Here is a 15,028-nt window from a genome sequence, read left to right as displayed (position 1 = left end):
TCATGGAGGTTCAAGAGAAGGATAAAGTCAATTTTTGCAAAAGAGAATGGAGGAAAGGCACCTGAGGAAGGATGCCAGGTACAAGAGGACTGAGGGATGTCATTCCCAACCCATTCCAAAGGAGGATAAGGATAAACAGGCCTTGTATGGTGAGACCCACACACAGGAGCCAGTTGTGTGTCCAGCTGGAGAAACTCTGCCAGGGCCATGTGACACACAGTGTTCAGGTTTTGTTAACCTCTGTGTGGTCCAATTTTCTATTACTGTCAGCAAGTTATTTCTAGGAGTGCCACGTTATTTTGTCCATAAACATTGTCCCCATCACACATTTCCAATTTTAACCCTATTTGTCTCCAGTTGATTTACATTTGGCCAGAAGCAAATTACCTATTGGAAGCATTTATTGAAAATTAATTAGGTGGCTAAAATACCTCCAGCAGATTCTGTTAACAGTGTCTGTTCCTTGTGGCTCTCCAGAATTCAGCATTTTCCAGTTAAAACACCTAGCAATTAAAAAAAAATCATAAAATAAATTATATAATTAGTTCCAGAATGAAACTTGGTCTCTTTGAAATCAGATGCTTTCTTTTAAGGCTGCAGTGCCATACAATAGCAAGGGATTTATAGTGCCAGGGGATTTTTGATAGAGGAGGGAGTAAGCACTTATAATAACTAAGTCACTGTATGAAGCAAAGTGAAGGTGTCCTTGGAGCTTAAAATCAGCCAGGCACGCAGGAGAACTGTGCAAACACCAAAGTGGGGACAGGAGAGAAGACAAGATGTATGAAGTGAGATGAGAAGGAAAATTACAGGATTAAATCAGAGGCAATCACGGCACCCAAGAACATGGAAAAACACCCTGCATCTCTCTAAAGAAAAGCCAGGATGTTAACATGATTTACTGCAAATAGTTCCACAACATTAAAATGAGTTTTTATTTTCTGTGTGTGCTGCTTCAAAGAACAACTCTGTAGGCTCATAAAAATGCAGAGAACAAATAGGGGCCTCTAAGACCAATTTATATGCCATGCCCACTGTGCACTGAGACACATATAATCTGTAAAATGTCAGCTTCAAAGTTCCAGAGAGATTGGTGTTAACCCTGACCCCCGACCTTGCCGACTCTAGCTGGGCCCTCATGCTCTCTTAACCAGCTGTTTTAGATAAATGTGCTCCATTTTTAAAGAGATTGTCTCAGAGTTTTACGTGAATAGTAGTAATATTATTAACTCTCGCTGAAAAAACCACCTTAACCGAGAGTCTTTACAGATGGGCCAATCAAAGTCTTACCCCATGCAGAGAGTGGTGGGTTAATAAATATGTCATTGGACTGAAAATATTTAAACAACACTGGGAGAAAAGAGCAAGGCATACGACAAAAGGAAAGCATATTAGTACTGTTTCCTGTCAAAATACACAGAGGAAGCACTTTACTTTGACCATTTTCCTCATAAAGAGACACGGTAGGCCAAAACAAACAAAGCTGAGGAATCTGGTTTATCCCACTGTTGGATATCGAGAGTTATCAACTCAAATGAAGTAAGGTTGAGTGACCAAAGCCAGGTTCTCCTTGACAGGACTGTTAATTGAACATATCAGCAAAGGTAGCACACAAGCTGTGGCCCTGTCGATCAATAGTTCCATTCCATAAGGCCTCGTTTATGTTTTCCTTATTTCACTTTATGTGCCACTCCAAAGGGAGGTGGGGGATTGGTCCCTCGTGGTCTGTCGGAAGTCCAAAAGTATGGGGTAGCCTGCTGGTTTGGCAAACCCTGGACAAAGCCTAAATCATCCTCTTGGAAGGAAGATGTCAAGGTTCAAGGGCACGCAGTGTATCTCAGACAACAAAGAAGCAGCTGGTGTCCACTCATAATAAATAAAAATAAGTTGGGGTCAGAATTACAAGTCAACTGACTCCCCATTCACTGAACATGAGCCAAAGATAACTGGAGTCACAGGGAAAGCTCAAAATGATTTTGTGAGCTTTTGACTCAGACCCACGGGGAATCCAGACCTACTTTGCATGTCCATGGGGTGAGAATATATCCACAGACTTCCATGGGACTTGTTCTTCAGAATTGCATTCAGAACCACCCACCCTGTGCTTTGTGAGAGTGGTATGTTCAAAAACTTTCTGAATAGATAAAGGAATAAAATGTGACTCCTTAGAAGACACAGCAAGCAGAAAAATACAGCATGTGGGTTAAAAAATTAGAAGATTCACAAATGGTCCTGTTCTTTAAAAAATAAAGTGTTTCAATTCAGTTAAATTCAATTAAAATACTGCAGCCAAATTTTTTTCACGCTATTTACTTTCAGAGACCACATACAAACCAATTTTATCACTGTGCTTCTAAACTCTCATTATAGTCTTTCTGGGCTAGCAGTAAACCATAACATTGGAAAATCAAATACACAACTGTCAGAACATGGAAAGTTAGATCTGAAAGCTCAACTTTGGCTCTTCCCTCCAGCACCTCTTGACTTGTAATAGAAAATCCCCTTATCGTGACCAGCTGTTTGGTTGTCACTGTAATGCAAACAGGAATCTCACTGCCATTCACAGTAACCTGCCTGCAAAACTGAATCCGTTTTAAGCATCAAAGTGAGACTAACAAGAAAGGGAAGTTTGAAGAATAATCCATAATCTTGCAAGATTTAATATTTACATATTTGCTTTCTCAGCTGGTTTGACCTTAAAGTTTGAAATTTTCCAAATTTTCCAAATTTTCCAATTTCTTTGACAGAGTCATCAATAAATTAGGTTTGAAAGTTATTCTTCATATTATTGGATTCATGTTTTCTAAACAAAGCATAACCTCTCACTAAGACATGCACTGCTGGGAGAAGTGGACAGAGACACAATAAACTGAAAGGCAGAGGAAAAAACAGACACTTCAGTGGATTTAATACATACAAACAAAAATACAAATAAATACAAGCAATAAATGTAACAAATACAAATTTATAATTATTTAATCTGTATTATTGAATTTATGTAATACATAATATTAATGTAATACAAAAAAAATCTAAATTGCTTTCCAACAGAAGAAATATTAGAAAATATCCTCATAGGGCATACAGAAGTCCTTTCTGTAGGATCTGATCTGTGGCTGCTTTGCTTTTGTCAGCCTTCTTTAATACATAAGCAGGCTCCCTAGAAAATCTGTTTGGTTTTGAAATGTAATCTGCTTAAATGGCATGGGAGGGAAAATGAGTTTAAATTACAAGTTTGTGAGGCAAAACAAGTTTGTGAGGATAAACATTTTGTTTTCTAAATGCCCAAAATAGGTTAATAGTTTTGAGTTGTGTGGACTTTGGGAAGTTTGCCTTTCCTCACGTGACAAATTCCCTTACTGTTCCCATTCGTGTCCACAGAAATTCTCTTGACTAAGAGGGAAGAAAAAAAGCACATGAACAACCTAAATAAGAAACATGTTTCTCAATGCTTGTCTATGGTAAAAATCCAATTATGGATCTTCAGGGTATCTGAAGAGTATGACAAAGCCCTCAGGAAGTAGTAGATTGTCTTGATTTCAATTACAGCTCTTTGGAGGAGTAAAAGGCTGTTTATTCCTTTAAGCTGATCCATTTCTTTAAACTGAGTGTCATTTCTACTAGAGCCATGTACCCATCCTTGTCTCTCGTTAGAATGCTGTGAGCTGTGTGTGGAAATCAAGGAGCAGCAGTGACCCTCTTTGTAACCCGTCCCTGATTTGTAAATCCAACCTTACATTTCTTTCTGCACCACACCTCTACTTTCCACATCCAACACTGGGCTTTGTCATCCCCCTTGGCACAACTTCCTTGCTGGTAGCAATGCCATGTGCTGCTTTAAACTTCTCTGGGGGGAAAGAGCATCTCTTGCTCATGCTTAATCTGATCACTTCTGTGTTAACAGAGACATCTCAGCCCTGTGGCCAAGGTACTGGTGTTGTATTTGTTGAACTTGAGCTCACGCCCTTCCTTTGCCAAGAACCTCCTGTGGCCTTGAGTGAGCCACAAAAGGCTGAATCTTAAAGCACCTTTTGGTGCTGAGCCCACAAACACAGGCTTCCAGCACCAGGGGCGCAGTGCCAGAGGAGCTGCACCTCTAGACTTCCACCTGTTGGAGCCCTGGATGCTGAGAATTTCAGACTTTCTGTGCTGACAGGCACTGACCCCCAAGAGAACACTGCATTTGACCTGAGGCTGTGGAGAAGGCTTCCAAAATGGAATGATAGAACTGGGATTGTGGGTGTGGAGTTTGAATAGAAGTGTGTGATATCACAGGGTGGAAAACTTAAAGAGTTTAAGGTTTTAGAATACAGTAACATATACAAAGCAAAATGGAAGTCTTAAGGTGGAGGCTGATCCTTCTTCTTCACCTTTTCCATGGATTTGGGTGGTTTTGTGTAATGGGATAAAAAAGTCCTCATTGTGGGGCACGGGTGGTTGGTTATTGGGTTAAAAGTAAAAATAATTTAGGTGTCATTTCTTAATTGGATAGTTTATCTTTCAAAGGCCTTGTAGAGAGAGAGACGGGGCTCCATTTTGTAGTTTGTAAGTGAAATGCTGTAGAACTCAGGGTTTGTGAGATTGTAACAGAGATAAGAATTAATAAACATACAAGAACAAGAAATTCTATCTCGAGCATTTAATCCCGACCTTGGCAGAAGAAAAGAAGATAAAATGTGACATACACATTCACAGCCTCTTCTTCCAGGACACCACCCCACCACTGAGCACATGTACAGCCACCCCAACTGCTCAGCCACAAGGAAGCATTTAAGAGAGTCCACACAGCACAAAACACTGAGAAGGGAGATGTGTGGAAAGGTGTTGCTTTTATGTTGCTATCCAGTATAGAGAAAGGAACTTTCCCCACACATGTGCTAAGCTTTCAACATTTTTCCCTGCTCAATTCAAGCCTGTCACCTTCCCAGAGATTTTCCTAATTCCTGCACTACAGGATATTCAGAGGTAGGAAATTTTCAGCCTCTCCTGTTTGTACAAAATAATAAAATTATTATTAAAGCGACTGCTAACCAGGATAGAATAATTCACCCTCCGACCCCTCACCATCGAAGTGTTCAGAAAAATTATTCCTTGGAACATTGCAGAGCTGCAGTTTTCAACAGTTTTCAATTTACAAGCTGCCTATTTTTTTTTTTTTCCTCCAAAAGAGGTATGTATCCTTGCATAGGGAATTTAAACCTACTGACAATAGGCTTGCTCCTGTTAGCTGTTTTTCATGGACCTCTTGGAGTATTCTACAGACTCCCAGAGGCACACAGACCACAGGCTGAAAAATAATGTTGCAAAGGGGGGAAAAAAGCACAGTTTTAATAACATTGGCTCATTCTCCTGAGGCCTGAAGTCTGCTGCCTTCCTGATGCCTGTTCTGCTGGCCTTGCCTCTGAGGAGATGGAATATGAGACACCACCTAGATGTTCACCTGCTAAGGGAGGAAAATCCTTTCCCTCCACAATGAGACACAAATATGGGCACAGGAGGTCACTAAAACCAAGTGCTTGCTGTTGTGGTGACGTGGGTTTGAAAAAGACAGATGTGTGGGAAACAATATCCTCTGTTCCATGAGATCCCACTGTACTACAAGAAAGTCATTTGGGAGCACTGACACAAGTGGAGACTGTTCAGTTTTGAATTGCAAAAGACATGGTTTGCTCCCCTTTGCCCTCCCTGCAGACAGAAAGGAAGGGAAAGAGACTTGTCCCTGCCTGGTGTTGATGGAAAGCACATTTCAGCTGATCTGGAGGCATTTCTGAGCTACAGCTTATGGTAATAATGTCACAGCTCCAACACCTGATTTTTACAGTCGCCCTAAGATGCTCATAGCACGTAGAGCTCAGCCTGAACCTGGTGAAAGAAATACAATCCTGAAACCAACAAAGTTCAGACTTTCAAGACATCTTAATTCTCTAAGGACTTAGAAAGGATTTTGCACTTAGAGGTCTGCTTTGTAACCACTTAAAGCTCCCTTTAATTGCTGGAGAGACTGAAGATGAGCTACATCACTTCAAGGTCTAGCTGATCTGAATTACTTCAGATGTCTTGAATGAGATAAATCACAATCTCCATATGCCTTTCCCTCCATGGACTGTAAAGAAATGCAGAATTATTAGCACAGTGCAGATGACTGCACTGTAGGCACTTCCACCTGGACACATTTCAGTAGTGCTGGTTTAAACTTTCTGGTGAAATAGCAAAAATTATGTGTCTTCAGCAAAGCAAACTTCAATTTCTGTGATCAACTTTGCAGATGTAATTTCATTTTCCCCCCACACACTCCTCCTGCAGTAGGACCTGCAGGCCAAATACCTCAACCAAGGTCCAGCAGGTCAAAATGTGGAGCTGGACTGTTTCCTGTGATGAACTGTGGCAGTTTTGGCAACCTGGAGAGAAAAATCCAGCTACTACTTAATCTAGAGCTGGAAGAAACTCCTTTATTCTGGGCTTGCATAAGAAGGGGATTAGGAGGAAAATGCTGAAGAGCTCAAAGCCAGATGGCTGGGCAGCAGAGACTGACCTTATTGAAAATGAAAGCCTCCTGGAAGCAAGCAGGGAACTGAAGCAGCTCAAGAGTCCAGTGACTGGGGTATAATCAAAAAAAATCCTGCTCCAAATCAATTACTTAAGTAGTTTGCCTCGGTCAAAAAATATAGGCATTTTTATCAATTCCAGTGTGTTTCTGCAGCACAGAGACTACAGAATAGTAACTAAGACTGTAATTAAATTTTAAGTAAAAGGATAAAGCAGGAATATGAGGAATATTGTAGGTAATGGTGGCAATTGCACTGCTGTGTTCCTCCATTGCATTGGTTATGGCAGGGCAGGTGTCATCAGATCACCAACCACAACACTGTTGGCTTTCCTGATTTCTAACTCCAGAATAATGCCTATGGAAGGGGAAATATGTGTGCTCAGAGTTTGTCATTTTTGTTCTACCTGAAGTAACACTTCTTCCCAAAATAGTATTTTGTGCACAAGTTCTTTCTTAGCTACCTCCCATGGCACAGTGCAGATGTAGGAGCACGAATGCAGTGTGCTGATGGTCATAACATGAATATAATGTGAAGTGGAAACAAGCAGACCTTTGGGGGAGAGAGCTTGTCTTGCTCTTCCAGGTCATGCAGCTTCAGCAATGGCAAGAGCAAGAACAGTAACAGACAGCAAGAGGGATAGTGAAGAAGAAATAATAGCAAGGACTTAAGATCTGCCTGGCCATTCAAGAGGCAAGTCCTAAAACTCTGCAGAGTTCCAGAAACAGGACATCCAAACCAGAATCAGTCTGCCTTTGTTTCCAGGTGTGGCTCTGAAAAACAATTAATTGGAACAGAAGTTAAGATTACCACTGCATCACAAAAGAAGCAGCAACCAAGGCTCTTCCATGTACAAAATACACCTGAAAATTGAGAAATTTCCAGCACTTAGAAAACAAATCTCAAAAGCTCCACTTCAACAAAAACCTGGGGTGTTTTCAGTATCCAAAGCCCAGTCAGTGATACATTCACAGTTTTTTTTAGGCCAGAAGGAATCATAGTGAAAACCAAATTAGATCTCCTGCATTATACAAGCACAGGACTTTTCCCTGACATTCCCATAACCAGAAGCATGACATGCAATCCACCTAGATCTGAGACAGAATTTCAGTTATGCTATTATGTCATTTTTAAAAAGGAAGGAGGGCCCAAAAATCTAAAGAAAAGCAAGTTAGACATGTAGTAAAGCTGTTGAGTGTTCATAGAAACCCTGCATCCTCCATGGAACAGCATCCAATATCAACTGATGGAGGTTTAAGCATCATTAGGCAGCACTTTTGGTGTGATTACCTCCTCAAGGTTGTTGTATTCTTGCCATGACTTCCCCACTGCTATTTTTACATGGTAGTTTGAAATTTTTGTCAAAATTCTTATGCTTGGATCTATGTTTGAGAGCCTGGTGTAGCTGCAAAACCCCTTTGCTCTGTCTGCTCCCTTTGTTATCCTTGCAAAAAGAAATATCTCTCTGTGTAAGTCAGAGTCACTGGAAAAACAAATCTTCATGTTTTGACCATTGGTTTTATGTTTATTCTTCCTCTGCTAGGTATCAAACCCACCACTTTTTTTAATATATATTTTTAGGTCTATTTTCTTAAGAAAGAAGAGTTGTGTTCTCCTGGTGTCTGTGCCTGTGCTTCAGTGTGCATTTAAACCAGGTGCTGCCAATGTAAAGACAAAATATTTGCACCCCCTCACTCCAACCCTGCCTCTGCAGGAAGGGTTTGTACAGCAAAGCAGAGGAGAGAATGGTGCTGGCTGAAAAAAAGGGTAAGCCATGAAGTCTTATTAACCCAAACCTAAGACCCAATCCTTCACACATTTTTAGGTGTGATCAGTTCACCACCCAGCTATGAAGTTACCTGTGCCACCAACACCTAGAGGAGCAATGCTCCTGCAGGGAGAACAGAAGGTGAGGGGTGCTGGGTTTTTCAGGGGACAGTTAAATCAGATCCACCAAATCACTCCATGTGTGCACATGTGTTCATCAGTCTTTGCTGTTCTCTCCCTGTGCAGCTCTTAAATCTGTCTGGCCACCAAATCTCCACCCAACCTTAGAGCAGGGCTGAGGACTCAAACACTGAGCTCCTGCTTCTCCCATCAGGCCTCAGGAAAGGGGAGAGACTCCTCAGAGGAGGAGAACCACAGTGTGAGCTCACCTTTTTATCAGCCACCAGAGAGCCCACGTGTGCAGCCACTTTCAGAGACATTTGTGTTATTGGCCACCAAAGCACCCACACTGCAGGGGCACAGGAAGCCTGGATTCACAAGTTCCACTGCTCACTGAGCAAATTGTTAAGCTTAGGAGCTTTTGTTCAGCTGTTTTGGGGTCTCCAAAGAATCTGCAGTGATGACTACAAGAACAATATGCTCTGGTGCTGGCAAGTAATTAGAAGGAAAAGAACCAGAACGGCCATTAAAACAGTAAAGGCAACTTTTTCATCCAGAGCGCCTAAAAGAAAAAAAAAAAAATTATTTAAACTAAATTTCAGCATGTAGCAGGAGAAACACTCCCCAGTCTGCCACACACATCACACACATCCTGTCCTCCCATCTCAGTTTGGTCCTAGGGGTCTTGGAAAAATGTTAATCCCCTTTTCAGTGTTAGGCTGAATTCCACCACTGTGTAACTTTTAAAATTCATAGCAAAGTGTCCTAGGCCCCGACAAGCACTTTGCAAGGAGTTTCTCACCCTGAACAGAACTAGTGGCAAGAATTTATTACCCTTCACAGCCATTCTGTGCATCAGTGGGAGCAGAGGAATCCTTTGGGGAGGGCTGGAGCTCACACAAAAACTTCACCTGCACCTTCCTGTAAACTCACACTATGAGTTTGACTCAAGAAAACAGGAAGGAGGAAAGACTTCCTCTAAAAAATGGGAGAACACTTACTTTTTAGTGGTACCACTACAAGATACATCCAGCCTAATTTTCTTCAGACTTGCCCTACTTTGTCCTGCAGAGGTCGGTCTTGCCTGCAACACACTGCAGACAGCAGGTCTGCTCCTCCTAAAACACTTCAGGAATTAGGAGTATTAGAACTTGGAAAGATTTCATCCCCTCCTCAAAAAATGATTTGTTGAAGTTTCTCTCTGAAACAGAGATACAGGGTTTTTTACAAGAATTTATGTTCCAAAAAAAATAAAAGTGACGACGATCCTCCCAAGTCAGATCATCTATCCAAAGAAATGTGAAAAACAAAGGATAAATCTTATTTCCAAAGAAAATTCTGGTATCTGGAGAATAAGCTAGTTTTGGTATAAATATGCTGAATCAAGGCTTTTTGTTGCCTTTTTCAGGCCAACATTTGCACTTGCACTAACCAAGGACATTAAAAATGAAGTACAGCAAGCCACGACTGCAATCAGCTTTTCTTCTCTTGTAACACACACACACTGTCCATGCTGGGATGAGTACCAGAACACAATCTCAGAGTCTACAGCATGCTTTAAATCCCCCTGTACCTCCACAATTCTCAAATGCATGACTGCAGATGTCTTTTCCTGACATTGCCCCCTTAGGTATACTGCATAAAATGGACTGTCATCCTTCAGGAGGAGGAAAAAAAAAATCCCAGTTCCAAAGAAGGGAAGCACTGTGATTTTGCTTATCTACCCTAAACAAGATTTGACATATCAAGTGCTAAAAGCCCCCTGCCTCTGCACTGTGAGGGGGGTTCTTATCTCCTCCTTGCCACTGAAACACGAGCTGGGGGGCAGCTCTCTGCTGAGCTGGTTTTGGGGGCTTTCACCAACATTTCCCAAACCAGTTCAGCTTTCCCACCGTCTCAGGTCTAGCCCCCAGCTAGAAGTATTTAGTGTGGCAGCTGCTTCCTGAGACATTTGGCCTCCTGAATGCATTCCTCAGGGACTGGGAAGGGGATTTGGAGGAAGCTGGAGGTAGTTTGCTTTCCAGCATTGTGTGGCCAGCCTCCTTTCCTCTCCTGCAGCCCTGTCAGTGGGGATCCTCGGATTAGAAGGGAAGAGAAATCCCTGTCAGCTTAAGAAACTGGAAAAGACCAGGGGCTCAGATCAGACACAAACCTTCAACTTGCATTTATGTGAGGGCAAATTAAGTCAGGAAACTTTTTAAGACCTAACTGCTGTCAGAGGGAGGACACCACCTTTGATTTTTAGTAGGAAGATTCAGAATTCATTAGTAGGAATGAAGGCAGAGGTTCACCTGGGGAAACAAAAAGCTTGTCTGGAAGGTCACAGGGTCCTTTATTCAGAATTTATCCTGCCTTGTACATTCCTGTCTACTACTTCACGTTGTCATGTGCTGGTTTGGATGTGCAGCTAATAGCAGCTGGCCTGATTTACACAGCATCTTGAGATTACCTTCAATCCAAGCAGCAGAAATTTGTGCTACTGCAGCTGTGGATACAGAAAACCTGACTGCTACCTATGCCTGGTAATAAGCAGGATTTCCTTACAACCTCTCAATACTTTCCAGGTGAAATCACTGAATCCCTGCTGGGGATTACATACAGGATGGATCACAGAGAAGTAGATTTTTGTCCATAGTTGTTATGTCTCCTTGTTCTTGTCTGGAAAATGTATACTCTCACCTTTATTTGTCACCTTTCCTGCTCTTACACTTGTAAATGCTCCCCACAAGTTAAAAATATTTCTGAAGTGACTGGTCAAATATATAAAACAGATGCACAATTGCATCTTGGGATGAATTAATTCTGTCTGTGTGTGAGCAGGAGTATAAACGTATGGGTAGGTCAGGGAATATATTGGACTGAGCACAGCAGCTGATTTTTAAATCTCTGCCTCTCAATCGCTGTTTCTTTGTGTCTGATTTTCTTCCCTCTTAGCTAGAAGTGGAATCAAGCAAGGATGTTTTAAGAGGTAATCCCATGTCAAGTATTTCATTTTAATTTAAGTCAAATTTAAGATAATGCCAAAATGTATTCAACACTTTCAAATTTTTTTTTCTGTTATTTGAAGTATAACTTTAAAACAGCCACATTGGCAGGAATTTCCCTCTAAACTAGCAAGGCAAGGAGCCAGCTGTAGGCCTTCTTTCAGAGCAGTTCCTGGAGCCTTCCCTATCAGCAGACAGCACAAATACTGCTGGGGACTGGTAGGTGTAAATGAGGTTCCATGTGGGGATCCAGGTTCCCTCCATGTATTTTGAGCAACAGTTCTTTGTCTGGGAGTTGGACAACCTGGCCCTGCATCTCAAGTGTCAGGGCTACATGAGTTTTATGGCGAGGCTCAGATCTTCCCAATTGCATATTCACCCTGCATAGAGAGACAGTGGACATTGCTGTTTTGAGAAGGCAAGAGCCTGGATAATTAAATCTTTGTCCCTGAAAACTTGCATTAGATGTTCACATCCTCCACAGACAGTGCTTCATGGTATATTAATATTAAATATTATTATCATCATTATTATTATTAAATATTATTAATATGTTATTAAATATTAACACAGTGACCACCAAACTGAAATTAATGGCAAAGGCTATGGCTAGTGGAAGAAGTTCCTCATAGCCATGTGACCATCTAGGACTCCAGGTGAGACATTTGGATCACTGAATCTAATTTAAGGCACCATATGCAAACCTGCCATCAATATTTCCAAAAATTAAAAGCCACATGCTTAGGACGAAGCATGGACCACAGGTTGCTTTCACATCACTTGTTTTATTACATTCAGAAGGACAAGAGTTGAAATAAATTATGGGATTTGGCTCTCAAGAGAACTCAACTCATTACCTGATACCTTCTTATACAGCCTTAGGCACAGGAAACCCAGATCCACCAGACACAGTCAGTCCATTTAAGTCAATGGAAATTGTCACTGAGCCACCTTGAGCTGTTTCAGGTTTTCAGTTTTAGGTGACCCAGTTATCAACCTGCAGAGTTCCCTGTTTGTTTATTAGCTGTGGTCTGTTTCATGGGAACAGTGTGAGGAAGGATGCATTTATTTTTTTTTTTTATGTATTTTAGATATGTTTTGCTCACATGTTACACTGATGAGGACAGGACACACAGCCCTCTAGAAAAGTAAAAATAGTAGCCATGCTGAACAGGCAAGATTTGGTCGTCACTGTTTATATTTTTTCTTCTGTATTCTGTGTTAAAAAGGAAGTGTGGTGGGGCCAAATCCAGTTGATTTTCTCATGTGCTTACTGTATGGTTGTGTGTAAATATCCACACTCATGCAATCTAAAATAATGCATTAATGCCCTTGTAAAAATTCAGCCCTTCCACTTTTCTAAGGAGCCTGCTCAAAGAAACAGCTACAGGGTCAGTCCCAGGTATAACAGATTTTTCTTTTAGGCTTGAACAATAAAATAGTTGGTGGTCTCTAATGCTACTGCCTTTAAAACATTCCTGGGTTTTATTAGGATAACCCATAAGTCTAGAAAGTTCCACCCTAAGAGCAGCAGCAGCTTTTTTCAGAAAATACAAAGTTCTTCTTGTACAATGTTGGACTCAAGGGTGCCTGAACTATGAATGGATGGCTAAGGACATAATAGGCAGCAGGTTTCACATTTTTAAAAGAGTGTTGGGGGGAAGGCAGCTCTACATTTTGGTGCTGATGTGTAACACTGCCTGGAACAGGAAGGGGCTTCATGCAGCTCCTGGTGAACATGGGCAGGTCCTCGATGGGTATTGAAGCTCAGCCCAGGGTGCTGTACTGATTTCCTTTCCCAGACCTGGCCATGGATCTACACACCATAGGTTGTCTTTAAGAAATCAGAGAATGCACACATTTCTTCAGCAAACTATTCTATGGAACCATGTGCAAATACCTGTGAAGGGCTAAAAGAGAATTCCTGAGATACGTGGCCATTTGTTCCACTGCAAAGGACCAAGTAGTTCCTTTTCTTTCCAAAATACCTGGAAAATAATGCCATGGGTCACTGTTTCTATGAAACTGCATTTCTTGGTTTATTTTTGCTGACTGATCTCATAAGCTAACTTTCCAGAGGAGCACATGTGAATTTATTTACATATGTGCCAATTATATTAATAGAAGTTGCAATGACTCATCAGTGCACATTGCTAAAAATCCTTCCTCAGTTCATCTTCACAGGGAGATTTCTTCTCCATGTGAATTTCCTCAGCTTACCTTGCTAGAAGTTCACGCATCCTTACACTCTTGGGAAGAAAATTCACTTTTCTTTCTGAGCTGGCAGGCACTCAGCCTGCCCATCCCAGTGATTGGATCTGCAGCACTTTGGCTTTGTGGCAATGAATCCTATTTGGGATTCAAATCCCAGAAATCTTCCTGGCAGAGAGCTGCTGGGTTTTGTTCAGTGATGCTTGAAGGCCCCACACACATAAACAATATCATAAAATTTTATATTTTACATTACAGCAAAAGACTCTTTTGCTGTATCATATAATTTGTATAAGATCTGGTGTATCTCATAACACTGGTGCTGGCTGGACTCTTATACTCCATATAGATAATATTGTTAATTAACAGTTTTTCTCTATCTTTGTTTTGCTCTTTCACATAGCTCCCACCTCTTTGTTTTTTCCCCTAATCTTCCTGCCTTCCTCTTTCTCAATTAATATTTCTCCTCATGGCCTCACTTTTACAAAACACATACCCAGCCACAATCAGACTGAACCTGATTTTACAGTGTTTGCATACATGCAAGATTAGACAAAATGCTCAGTGCAACCTCAGTAAACACGTGCAGGTAGGAGGGCAGCATGGCTCAGAACTTACCCTGGGCTTTACAAAACTGCTCTGCACTGGCCCAGCACAGCTTCCAAAGAGGGCTTTTGAAAATCCCACTGCAACATCTTAAACTCCTGATCTAAGGTTCAGAAGATATTCCCAAAGAATGCAGTTCTTCTATAAATATGAGATTGATGCTGGTGGTTTCTAGGCTGGAGTCCAGAAAGGAGGTTCCACTTCATGAGGACAATGAATTCACAGTTTAGGCACTGAGCTGGTCCAAGTGAGACAGAACTGGAATAGCTGAGGTGTTTTGCATAAAACTGTCCTGACAGTTGTATTTTAGATGTGCACCCCTGTGGGCAGCTGATTCACTGCCCCCTTTTTAATTCAATATCTGCAGGTAACCATAGAGGGCAAGCACAGTATTTCTCAAATTATTTTTGGGAAGAACTCCTTGATTAGAGCTAATAAAAGTTAATTGTATGGTACACCATAATCAAATTTTTGATGCCACTACTTTTAACAGAATATTTGAGACTACTTTACTTTCTTGTATAAACGAATCAAAGGAACAAGAGTGTTCTCTGCCTTAAAGAACTGTCAATCACGTCAGACAAAAATAATGATCATTTCCACTCCTGCAGTGATGCAAAGGGGCAGGTAAGGGTGTGAATTGAAGGAAATGAAGGATGTAAGTGTTTCAATCCAGGACCATCATGGAGCAGAGCCATGGAGCCTGGGACACCATAAGCAGCTTCCCCCAAGATCTCAGAGGTGACATCACAGAGCTGAGCTCCCTGAGCTGAACCCAAGTCCCAAGCCAAGCCT

At 41.4% G+C, this 15,028-nt stretch overlaps 1 long non-coding RNA gene across 1 annotated transcript; it reads right to left on the bottom strand.

The window, feature by feature from the left end:
* Window positions 1-5,890: 5,890 nt before the first annotated feature.
* On the bottom strand, window positions 5,891-9,551 carry LOC128789823 (uncharacterized). The gene is made up of 3 exons (XR_008431535.1): window positions 9,434-9,551; window positions 8,702-8,994; window positions 5,891-7,318 (listed from the first exon to the last, which is right to left on the bottom strand). It is a non-coding gene; the product is annotated as an uncharacterized LOC128789823 (long non-coding RNA).
* Window positions 9,552-15,028: the final 5,477 nt, after the last annotated feature.

This window comes from Vidua chalybeata, chromosome 6 (assembly GCF_026979565.1).
Source record: "Vidua chalybeata isolate OUT-0048 chromosome 6, bVidCha1 merged haplotype, whole genome shotgun sequence".
Taxonomy (NCBI): domain Eukaryota; kingdom Metazoa; phylum Chordata; class Aves; order Passeriformes; family Viduidae; genus Vidua; species Vidua chalybeata.
This window is presented reverse-complemented; position numbering and strand designations above follow the sequence as displayed.